Raw genomic sequence first — 12,608 nt, 5'->3', positions numbered from 1 at the left:
TAATGTATGGATGTAATTTAATAGGCTATGTATGGAAAAGAGCAAGACAACAATTTCATGCTGTTTAAAAAAGGAAGAAAAGAAAAGAGAAAAAAGAGAACAACTCAAATGTTGGAGGCCAATGGCATCAGTGGAATCCCCCTCTGTGTTCCTTGGAATGGTTCATCTCCTTCAGCATGGGTATTCACGTGCGCGCAATGCGCGCCGTTGGGCACGTGTATCAGCACACGGTGTAGTTGCTGCAGGAACACTGTGTGCAGCACTAGAAATCTAGACGCCCCCTAGCGGCGTAGGGGGGTTTAGCTCACTAGGCTATGTATGCACCACTAGAGACTAGAGTGATGCTACCGGCGTGTCAGTAGATTATTTAAAAAATAAATAAAATAAAAACATTTGTGAAAGAATGGGCCACTCTCAGAATAGTGATTTCTGGTGTGGAATTTTCATGGGATACCACCTGTGCAGCAAATTCAGTCATGAAATTCCCTCGCTCTTAAATATAATATTCAACAATCAGCTTTATCATAAGACAATGGAAGAGATTGGGGACAATAGCAACTCAGCCACAAAGCGGTAGGCCTAGGTCACGTAAACTGATGGAGAGGGGTCAGTCAGCGGATGGCATAGTGCAAAGAGGTCACTTTCTGCACAGTCAATCGCTACAGAGCTCCAAACTTCATGTGACTTTCTTCAGACCAGCCCAAGTACAGTATGCAGAGAGCTTGATGGAATGGGATCCCATGGCCGAGCATCTGCGTCCAAGATAGGCCTACACCAAGTGAAATGCAAAGTGTGGGTTGCAGTGGTGCATGGACTCTAGTCACCAGTGGAGACACATTCTCTTTTCCATCCGGCAGTCTGATGGACAAGTCTGGAGGTTGCCAGGAGAATGGAACATTTCGGACTGCCTTGTGCCTGCCGAGTGTTAAATTTTGTGGTGGAGAAATTATGATGTGGGGTTCTTTTTCAGGAGTTTAGCTTGGTATCTTAATTCCAGTGAAAGGAATGTTTAACCCTCTAACAGTCAAAAATGACTGTTTTGAAACTTCATTCTTAAATAACTTCTCTATTTTTCATTATACACAAATGGCACTTCATGATATCCTCCAGCTAACCTGTTCAAATGGTCAAAATGAAATATAATGAAATTCCTAAAGAATTGTGGAAGATACACCAACTTGTTACATTCATGGTGTTTCAGTCAAAAATGACCGGACCATTAATTTACATCTCCCAAAGTTATATAAAGTTATTACATTCACTTTACTCTCATATTCTATTTTGTTAGTCTTTTCAGAATACAACCATATGTGCCACATTAGTATAGATGTTTACAGTTAGTTGAAATACTTGATAAAAGTAAAGCTGTTCCAAACGGCCTGATAGCCTCTGAGAGGCCCTAGACTCCAGAGGGTTAATAAAACGAATTGGTGCAAGATAAGAAAAAAAGCCTACAAATCAATAAAACAAAACAGAATAACATTTATATCACATTGGAAATGTTTCAAAAGGATGTCTAAAAGGTATTAATAACAAAATATGCCAATTCGATTTTTAATCAATGTATTATTAGGCCTACCTATTTTGACTGTTAACAGTCAAATTATTAGGCCCAATGTATTATTAGGCCTACCTAGTTTGACTGTTTGTTGGCATTCTGTACTGAGCTTCACTGTGTAGTGCCTTCCCCGCTCACATGCACATTCACTAGGCAATGGCGCCATCTGCTGGTCAAGTGGGAAAGCACACACGGCAGACTCACCATCACTTACCTATTGTTACAGAAACGATTTAATGTGGATTTAAACAAAAATAGGCATCTGCATAAATATGGGCACCCCAAAGAAGGTATACCATTAATATGAAGTAGAGCCCTTGCAGCACAAACAGGTTTTAATGACTTTGGAATATCGAGAAGGGTACACAAAGTAATCTGGAAGTCTTGGTCGATGTTTCTTCAAAGCCAGAAATCGAAATCCATTTGAGTGGAAAGCATGGAAAGCCACAGGAATGGTCCTTGTGAAAGGAAAATGTAGGCTAGTTAAAAAGGCATGGGTAAAGGATGGTACAAATGGTAACAGGCACACTACAGAACACCTCCATAGAATTACAAGGCCATAGCTGCTGATAGTGCAGACTTAGACATGGGTCCTTCCGCGTATACTTTTCACAAGGCAAAAGCCCATTGGATGGGTGATGCATAAGGCTTTCCTGTGTATCCATCAGAAATTAGTTGATAATCTTATGCAGAAAACTTATCTGGACAAGCTAAAAGCGTTTTGGGAAATCATAGTGTGGTCAGACGAGACTGAGCTACAGTTATTTGACCTTACCAATGGGAGGTGGACATGGCAAAAAATGCACACGTAAATTCTATGACCTTTGGCCTAAAGCACACCCTGCTATAGGTCTGTGTGCCTAGCATACACAATGTAAAACGTGTTACAGTTGAGGGCCTCACTAATTATTTTCAAATAGCACATTTTTCAAAAGAATGTTCAAGTGTCAGTCGCGAAATTAAAGCTGAGCAGAGTTTGGACTTTCCAGCAGGACCGTATTGCACTGCACTGATCAAAATTCAACAATAAGTTAATGCAAAAAAACAAGTAGGCCTATAATGTCTTGAAATGGTCATATCAATCTTGAAATATTACCATCATTGAAAAATAGTGAATTTATTTGAATCGGGCAGGATGTCTAAAGACAGATGAGTAACCTGACTGAATAAAGGGGTTCTGGATAGATTAATTGGCAACTATTCAGTAGCACCAGGTAGTTGGAAGGCCTTGTCTTCTTGTAGGCTATAACAAGTATCCACAGGCCATTAGATCAGCAAGGGTGAGCTCTTCATATTAATGGTATAGGCCTACCTTCTTTGGGGTGCCCACATTTATGCACACGCCTATTTTTGTTTAAATCCACATAAAATTGTTTCTGTAAAATTCTTCCATTGCTGAAATGTTTCTCTTTCCCTACAGTTTACACTGTATTCTATCAATACAAGACAGAAGCAAATCATAAATTGTGGCCTTTCTGGCCAGTTTCCTTTTGATGGACAGGACATTTCTCAGGGGGGTAGGACTTGTTTCTGAGGGGGGCAGCTGGGGGGGAGGACGACAGACACGGCCCTGTCCTAATCTAATAAAACCCAGTATCGCTGAAGACCGTTTAATTGAAACGACATTTTAATCTGTAAGACGTTTCACATCTACATAGATCATCTCTAGAACATTTTTAGCAATCTACCATCCAGGGCCTTGTTTCCCGATAACAATGGTTCTTAGCCTTACGTGTGTCGTTAACCAGCGATCCTACGAATATTCTTAGATTTCCTACGACTGTTTCCCAAAGACACTCGTACATGAACGCGCGTACACAGCCTCTAAGATCATTCGTAGCGTCGCTCTTAAGGATCGCTGTCCACATATGTGGTGCTGAAGTGTACTCGGAGTGAACTGCGCCGTCATCTGCTGCTAAACCATTTACAAAATGTAAGGCGTGTGTCAGTATCAAAAGTTGTTTACAAGGGTGGGACTACATTTGTAGCAGTTTGCAACTATCGACAGGAGTTATTGTTGGCAAATGAAATAAAATGCATACACACAATGAAATCATGCAAAACTCCCAACTGACGGTAATAATGAGCTACGCCGTTAAGACCCAGATAAATCGCGTGCACTTGGCTACTGCAGCTTAATATTTAAGAAGACAAGTAGGCCTAGGCCTAGTTGGAGTTCCAAATTGGGATGCGCAAAGTTACAACCTCAAGGCGTTCAAGGCTTGACAACTGTCGAGAGCACGTCATGCTGTTATGAAAAACAATGTCCATCAAAATTGACACATCTATAATCCCCTCGCTGCCTTTTTGTTATTGCTTAGCCTACTAGAGTCGGAATAGGGAGAGGAGCTTGGCACATGTGGTGAGCGGTGCGCAAAGTACCGCGCGCTCAAGACTTTCACAACTGTGAGGACATTTTTGCACGGCAGTCTGCTGTTATTAAAACAAAAAATCTACAAGAATCCCCATCGCTGCCTTTTTATTTTTTGTCATAGCTTACCCTTCGCCTACAACTATCATGTATTTTCGGCGTCGCCTTCCCTTTCTTAGGCTACTTGAAAATGAAAGAGGGTGCAACAACTCGCTGACCATTTTTCTTCAAAAAACATAGGCCTAAAATAAATAAAGTTTCGGAAGTGGCCTTCCGACATCAACACTCTTGTCTCTGGTTGCCGAAGCCCCTTATTCATTTTGCCTTGTTCTTGTTCATGAAGCACCCAAATTATGATTGATCACAGTTTAATTATGCCCAGGTTTATCAAACACAGTCGAACTATTTTACTGCCTGTAAAATATTTCCAAACACATTACTTTTATTTTATAGGCCTACACATCCACAATTAATGTTGCCTTCTTATTTTCGTTGCAGTGTCAACTGTGCTGCCATGATATTTAGGCTACACCCCCGTCTTAAAACATCAACTTGAAGCGCAAGTTTCCTCTTTTCCTATGGGTGTCTCCACTGTGCCATGCCTCTCGCGTCTTAAAACAACAATCTTATGCGCAGGTTTCTTCTTTTCCCTTCATATCCTGTGGGTGTCTCCACTGTGCCATGCCGCTACGATCAATCTTAGCGCGTTAAGACTACTCTAGACCACTCGTGGATTGCTCTTAGAGTTACGTGTCAACCTGCGATGGTTCTTTGCTAAGTTGGCTTTGGGAAACGCTCCGTGAGCTCTACGATGGTGTTACGTGTGAACTTAAGCAGCACGTAGCGTTAAGTAGTACTTAGGGCCCTTTCGGAAACGAGGCCCAGTACGTGGCGGGTGGCCCACTTCTGGCGCGAAAAGAAGGTTCTGGAATGACCAGCAGCAACCTCCTTTGTCAGAAGCTCGCGAGTGCCTTGCCTTCTTCAGTTGCTTGCTTGCTTGCCTTGCGGCCATTCATCATTCTGAGGTAAATCTAATCGTCCATATCTCAACTAGAAGAAGCGTCAACTTCACAATTTCAGAAATATCCTACTCTGTTTGATTCGCTGGAACAGGTTAGTGAGTGACATTGCCGATCTCTAACTAGTAATCGCTAATTTCATCTAAAGGTCTGATTCAATCTAAAACCAATGTACGGTAATCTAAAATTGGTTAGTTCGCCCAGATTAGCATAGAACTAGTCCAGTGCAGTCATTTGGCACAAACTAACTTTCACTAATAGCCAGCTAATACATCTGCTAACTTCACACATGAAATATATTATGGTAACGGCAACTACATAGAAAGCTATTGTTAGGTGTGATGCTTTTAACACAGTCGAAATGTGACATTATTGTTGGAAACGTGAATTTTATTTTTGAATGTCCCTGGTGTTGTTGAGGGCCAGAGGTAAGATAGTTAACGTTGGATTTTTTTTTGTCCTACCCTCTCAAAGCTGACAAAATAGATAGCGAGGGACAGTATTTTGTTGCAGCTATCCGTATTTCATATTCAGTCCTAGATACTTTTTCTCATCAAACTAACCCTGTTTAACAGAGTTGGTTTTGTTGGTCTGGTGTTTCTGTCTTTGTTGTTAGTTTAGCAATTAGCGAACGTGAGGCTGAGACGGTTAGAAAAAATAAAACGGTCAATGTGTAGGCCTAATAAAAGTTAAAATACTGTTTCTGCATCTGGCAGTTAATAAATAATCAGGCAATGTGAAATGTTGGGTTTTTCCAAAGTGAAGGTTGGGTTGTTGAGATCTGGTTACATTTGTGTAGCAGCTGGAGCATTTGGACAGATATCTGTGGCGTGTGTGTGTGTGTGTGTGTGTGTGTGTGTGAAACGGATTCTAGGAAGACTGTTCACAAAAGCTCAGCTCTGTTGAATTGGTAATGTGAACTAAAAACCTGTCTATTTCTCTCTGATGTCGGCAGGGTATATTTCATGACCAGCCATGAGTTCATCTGACGAGGTTTGTACATTGCAGTAGCCTACTTTACACCTGTTGTCTTTTTATTATTATTGTTATTATTATTATTTTTTTTAAACAGCTGTAGAGCTCTACTCGTGTCGTGTCATGTTATGTGGTGAGCGTTAGCTAAATGTAATGCAATATAATATGACCAGCGTCAGCTAAATGTAATGTAATGTAATGCAATGTACACCACAGTGATGCATGCAAGCTATTTCATGTACTGTACACACAAAAGAGTGCCTTCACCCCTCTGGTTAGCAGCATGCAACACATAAGGCCTTTTTCAGATCAGAGCGGGGAAGCGGGTTCGGACTGAAGAGATTTTTCCTGGTGGTGGCGAAAATACATGGAAACAGATCTGTCCTTCTACACCACGCCACGCTCTAGTGCAGTGGTTCTCAACTGGAACAGTCTTGGGACCCACCATTTTCCACTCTCATTCGGTCGTGACCCAATTTTTACCGTTCAAATCTATTTAATGCAATTCTCAAAATGTAACCAAGACTCGAATGACTGGTTGCAGGCTATCTATTTCGCATAAACATTCAGATTGTATCTATGACAACAGATGACATGGAGTTCACTAGCCTATCAAAATAAAAGTTGTAAATTGTTGCAGGAAAAGTTGGATTTCTTTTTTTTTTATAATTACGTTTTTTTTACCACTTTTGGGTCGCGACCCACCAGTTGAGAAACACTGCTCTAGTGTGCTTCTGGCCTAAAGGGCTTTCAGCCATCAAGTTAGTTAGCTACATACAATACATACAGTAAACACTCTGCTACATACAATACATACAGTATACACTCTATCAAGTTTCCACCTGAATTCAGTCATCTCTATCACACAGATCAACAGAGACACACTTGCGTATCTGTGTGACTGTTTTTAGGATGTGAAGGGAACATCAGTTAGAACCATGCTTTAGCTAGAACACACACACACACACACACACACACACCTATTGCATTTTACTGACAAACATGATGTACCTGTATGTGTGCGTGTGTGTGTGTGTGTGTGTGTGTGTGTGTGTGTGTGTGTGTGTTTTATCTAGGAATCCCTGGAGAAGCTGAGTGTGTATTTCAGCACGTCAGAATGGTCTCAGCTGTCATTTTGGGAAAAGAAGAGGTACAAGAGGATGAAAAGAAACTACCTCTTCATGCAATCAATAGGTAATAACACACACACACACACACACACACACACACACCACCTGTTCATGCTATCCATAGGTAACAACACCCTTACCTCTCTCTACACCTCCTCCATCCATGGCTGAAGTGCCCTTGAGCAAGACACCTAGCTAGGGATGCACGATTTGAAAAATTTCAGCCGATACCGATATCCGATATTAATATTGCGGTTTTGGCCGATAACTGATATGCAATGCAATATGATGCAAACAAACTGAATTTTTGAATGTCCTCTTATTTCCAAAAACATCTTTTAACTCCCTGTGATAAAATGAGATAAAAATAGAGACAAACTAGAAGACAAACAATGAAAGTCACCGCCAAGTCCAATCTTTTAGGACCGTAACATATAAAAAAAAAACATCAATGTTAACATTGGCCCAGTTTTACCCATCGGACTAATTGTCTAAATGTCAAATATCGGCCGATACTGATACATCTGGCCAATACATCGTGCATCCCTACTTCAGAGACGGTAACCAACCAATACCCCCAAAAAACTGTAAGTCACTTTGTCTTTTATAAAAGAGTCAGTTAAGTCTGATGTAATGTAATGTTTTGAGATGGCACATCTATTGAGGAATGCTCGTTCCTTTCACTTTTTCCCTCATTCTTTCTCTTTGTATACCTCTTCCTCCATCAATCACTTTCTTCTTCATATTCACCTCCCTCCCTCCCTCCCTCACTCACTCTCTTTCTCTCTCTCTCTCTCTCTCTCTCTTGTTTCTCTCTCAGGTCTGTCGTCTCAAGCTCCAGAGTTCATGAGGAAGAGGGGCGGGACTAAAAGACAGAGGGCCACGCCCCCAACACCACCGAGTGACACCAGTGACTCTGAAGAGGAGGAATGGACACCCAAAATGGAGAGACCACGACCAGGTCACACAATCAATCAATCAATCAAGAGTTTATTGCAGGGTGTCCGCGGAGTCTAAAAAAGTCTAAAAAAGTCTAAAATTACACATTATCCATTTTAGGCCTAAAAAAGTCTAAAATATAGGGATTTTTTGCACTTGAGTCTAAAATTGAGTTTGAGTAATTTAAGACCTACGTTTCAATGCAAAATATCGACAAAGGATTAATGTTTATTTGTTCTGTTTTGCTTTGTTTTTACGTCCTTTTCCACGCCACTTTTTCTGGTATTGTGGCAGTTATGGTCTGTGTAGTTCTACATGAAATGTTGCTGTTTGTAACGTACAATAATAAAACTACAGATGTTATACGGAAATGTACTGTAGCTCCTCCTCCCCTTTCACCGCACAGTCTGACTAGAAAGCCCACGTTAGTGGTGTTATATCTAGACATTGTTTATATCTAGACATTGCAAAAGCGATATTGGCGTTGCGTTGGCCATACATTAGATAACTAGGCTTCTTGACTGTCTTAAACACCTGGAAGAAGTTAACTAATGAGGGAAGTCAGTCACCACCTCATTGAAAAAGAACGGATTTCTATTTGGAAGGATGTCGATTAAAAACAGAAGACAAATGTGACAGTGCAAGCCAAGGGAATATGTCAGCACCAGTGTGAATCGTTGCAGGTAAGAAGTGATTTTTAGTCCTTGCAGTGGTGATGGAATAGTCAGGTGTTGGCTGTGGCTTAGCAGTCTAGCGTAGTTGTTAGCCTCAACGTTGGCGAAGCTTGATTGTGTCTGTGCGAGCGAAAGAGAGTAGCGACAGTGTGTGTGTGGCTAATCTGAAATTATGAGTGATTTAACAGTCGAATTCCCATGGAAGTGCCTTTGTTGTAGTCCTATTCTGTTTGATGCCTTGGTATTTTGTGCTGGTTCTGTGGTAGCAATTTGCAAACTGGTGGGCATTTGAGCTGTTACGGTCATGTCCACGCACAAACGTTTCGTGTGTGCTGTCACATGCACTTCTCATTAGCTCAAAGTCAGTCCGTCAATGTTTGAAAGACCTCAGGACATATTGTGCAATTCATTTAACAAAATGGATAAGATATGCTATGTTGATGGATGATTTAATTGTTATAACCCCGTTTTGCGTTTTCTTTGCCTGCTGCTTATGAATTGATCACCATTTAGCTTCACGTTATGCTGCTTGAAAATATGTTAAGCCTAAACTACGTCTACATCAAAAGAGCCCTAGATTTTGAATACCGTAGCCAGCTGCGCATTACCGACTCTCGCGCCGTGGCAGAATCTTTCTCGCGTCGCGCTCTTGAGCTGTCATGCAAGCAGGGCTCGAAATTAACGGTGTCCCGACGTCCCGGGGACCATAAAAAATGTTGTGGGGACACAAAGTTATCATTTCTGGGACAATGCCGGGACCGTCCAAAAATATAAATGAAAAGATTCAAAAAGTAGGCTATTATATTTGCAAAGCCATCACACTGGGACATTAGCCTAACTCAACACCAACCATCAGCGAAAATAGCAACAGAAAACTTTCCTATAAACGTCCGCATTGTGTTCTAGAATGTTGATTAAGATTTCGCAGCTGCGACTGCAAGCGCGTGTTTCTTCGGACTGCTGCTGAGAGGTTGGTTGTCCCGTTGGTTATGCCATTTCACCCTGAACTAGAAATGCTCTCAGAGAAAACGGGCTCTGGATTGTTGATTTTTCAAGCCAACAAGGATGTATTCCAGTAGACATGGTTAAGCTGTGAGAGGAATGGAGTTCGGTTTTGCTAATATTTCAGGTAAGCAAAGCAACAGCCCCAAACAATGCGCAGTTGTCTGTGGCCACCTGTCGCGTGCTATCTGCCCAAAACACCAGAAACGCGAGCTGGCTCTAAAGTAGATTAACCCTCATTCATACATATCAGAAACTGCCTGTAAATTACTTTCCATTAACAAATAGTTAGGGAAACGGCAAGCAAGCTAACAGAGGTAGTTGTTAGCCAAGAACGTCAAGTAGTTTCATTCAAATGTGGCTGGAAATGAAGGCGCTATATTCTGAACATTGTCATACAAACGCAGTTATTTAATTAATGCTGAAGTATCCGTGTTATTGTTTCTGTGCTGGTAAAAGCAGAAATGCCTATTAGCCAAGGTCTAATTGAAAAGGGAAAAAGTCCACCTTGACTTCATTGATTACAAGCACGAAGAACGCGCTTCAATTTTACAGCATTGCCAGCGCATTTCTCTCCAATCCCTCTCTTTCTCCCCCTCCCCTCCCTCTCCATGCTAGCCTATCCCCCTCTCTTTCTCGAAAGTGGGGTAGGCCTAAGTGTGCGGTCGTAGTTTTTTCTCTTGTGCATTTATTTTTAGGTTAACTTATCAAATTGTCTTGTCAATGTCAAGTGAATTTAAAGCGGAAAGGAAACGTCTTGCAATGCGTTGTCATACTCCTAATGCGGCCCCAAAACCTACCGCATCTTCTTCCACCTAGCCTGATTATCATCGACTTTCACATCTCTTCGAGACTGGCTGAAGCTGTTGCATCACTAGGAGGGCACGGCCTGGCTATCTTCCACCGGCATGCCCATCACAACCAGTGGCCAAAGTCAGACTAGGTTAGACTTTTGCCACTTTTTAACTAAAGCTAATCAGACACTGAATTGTTATTGATATGTAGTAGACTAAATGAAAGCTGTTTTTTTCTGTAGGCTAAATAGGCTACAACAGAGTAACAGGCTGGCTGCAATAGAGTCTACAATAGCCTACATGATGGGTAGGCTATATTGGTGCATAAAGCAATCAGTTTGACAAATATAATGTCATTGAATGCAGATTTCCTCATATCACCATGCTCATATATTCTTGAAAAACGAAATGTGCACGGTTACTCAAGGCATTTTTCTATATAAGGCACAGATGTTCATGATTTAACACACCCTATTTTTTTCTTAATAAAGACCTGAATTGACAGTTGCACTGCAAAAAAAAAAAAAAAAACCATAATCACACATGAAATTGAACGTGGACATAATTTACCACTTATTTAGGCGCGAAAAAAATGGGGACACTTCTGGTTACATTCGGGACAATACAAAGTGGAATCCGGGACCATTGCGGGACACAAAGGAAAAAAGTTAATTTCGAGCCCTGCATGCAAGTTACACTCTCGCTTGCGTGAGACCTCTGGTACAACCCCCCTAAAACGAATAAAGCATGAATCTTTGAATTGAGTGGCATGGGCTGAGTTGGTCAAAATTTCGAACTATTTTGTTATTAGTATTAACTGCCACAAGACGTTCTCTTGGACACCTCCAATAGATGAAACAAATAAACGTCATTTTATGGCAGCATTTTATGGCAGTAGTGGTGTTAGCTCATGTTCTGTTCTTCTATCTTGGTTAGGTCCTCTTGATATAGGCTTGCACACATGGCAATCACATTTTGATTTAAAAACCTCAGTCAGTGCAATGTAAAGACAGGCTGTTCACAAATGCTGGCTTTGATAACTTGAAATCGTGAAAGCGAGCATTGCACCTTCTCACTGGTCATTTATGATCAGATCTCTTTATGCTTATAATATGCACTAGTGTGTGTGTGTGTACGTGTGTGTGTGTGTGTGTGTGTGTGTGTGTGTGTGTGTGTGTGTGTGTGTGTGTGTGTGTGTAGTGTGTGCAGGGCCACTGACAGCTTTTACCGGGCCCGGGGCTAAATCATCTGAAAGGGCCCCCCTCTCAATAAATACAATACAATTGGGTCCCAATTCTGAGGGGCCTCTTTCTCTGGGGCCGGGTCAACTGTCCCCTCCCAGTGTTTCCCATACATTGAGGAAACTATGGCGGCCCGCCATAGCTTAAATTTGGCCGCCATAGTTTCGAAAATGTTAAAAAAAAAAAAAAAAATTTTTTTTTTTTTTTTTTTTTTTTTATTTTTTTTTATTATTTTTTTTACGATTTCCGTTTTTGTTAAAAACGATTTGAATTACGATTTCCTTCGAATTTTCCTCCTGGAGTAAATACATCCTATAGAGAAAACCACAAGTGCTTGAAAGACAGAGGGATCAAAAGCCTAGTCAAGTTGTTGTAGTTAACTTGGGTTTGGGAGCAATAAAAATAACCTTCAGAGAAGGGACAGTTGGGATGAGTTTACTAACACTCCCCAGGCTTTGTTTTACAGTTGTAATGAGTTAGGTGACAGGCCTTCATTGACACGGCAGAGGAGACATCGGGCTGCATATAGAAATGAATGTGTAATGAATGTGAATATAGACATAAATGTGTAATATGTTGTTTAGTCCTTTTACAGGGAGGAATTTTGAAAAACTGGCCCTGTGACCAGCACCCCTCATGTAGAATGTGTACGCCTATGTGTGTGTGGGGAAAAGGCACAGCCTACCCTCTTAGACCCTTTTTGTCTAAGCTTATGCGTTAACAATTTCACAGTATACTACTCTTAAATTCTTATCTCTGCTCCTATTTTGTTTTACTATTTTTTTCATTACATAGACCCCTGCATGAGGGACGAATGAAACTGTGTTGTAAACAGAAATGATTCACTGTACGGCATTTTTAAAAATATATATAAATGACAATGTACTACTAATATCATGTGTAAA

General features: G+C 41.0%; 1 long non-coding RNA gene across 1 annotated transcript; it reads left to right on the top strand.

The window, feature by feature from the left end:
• The first annotated feature begins 4,969 nt into the window (after positions 1–4,969).
• On the top strand, positions 4,970–7,974 carry LOC134461956 (uncharacterized). Its single transcript, XR_010037463.1, has 4 exons — positions 4,970–5,042; positions 5,904–5,941; positions 7,000–7,117; positions 7,874–7,974. It is a non-coding gene; the product is annotated as an uncharacterized LOC134461956 (long non-coding RNA).
• Positions 7,975–12,608: the final 4,634 nt, after the last annotated feature.

Source organism: Engraulis encrasicolus, chromosome 14 (assembly GCF_034702125.1).
Source record: "Engraulis encrasicolus isolate BLACKSEA-1 chromosome 14, IST_EnEncr_1.0, whole genome shotgun sequence".
NCBI classification, from domain to species: Eukaryota; Metazoa; Chordata; class Actinopteri; order Clupeiformes; family Engraulidae; genus Engraulis; species Engraulis encrasicolus.
Note: the sequence above shows the minus strand (reverse complement) of the source record. Positions and strands in the feature narration are given on the sequence as shown.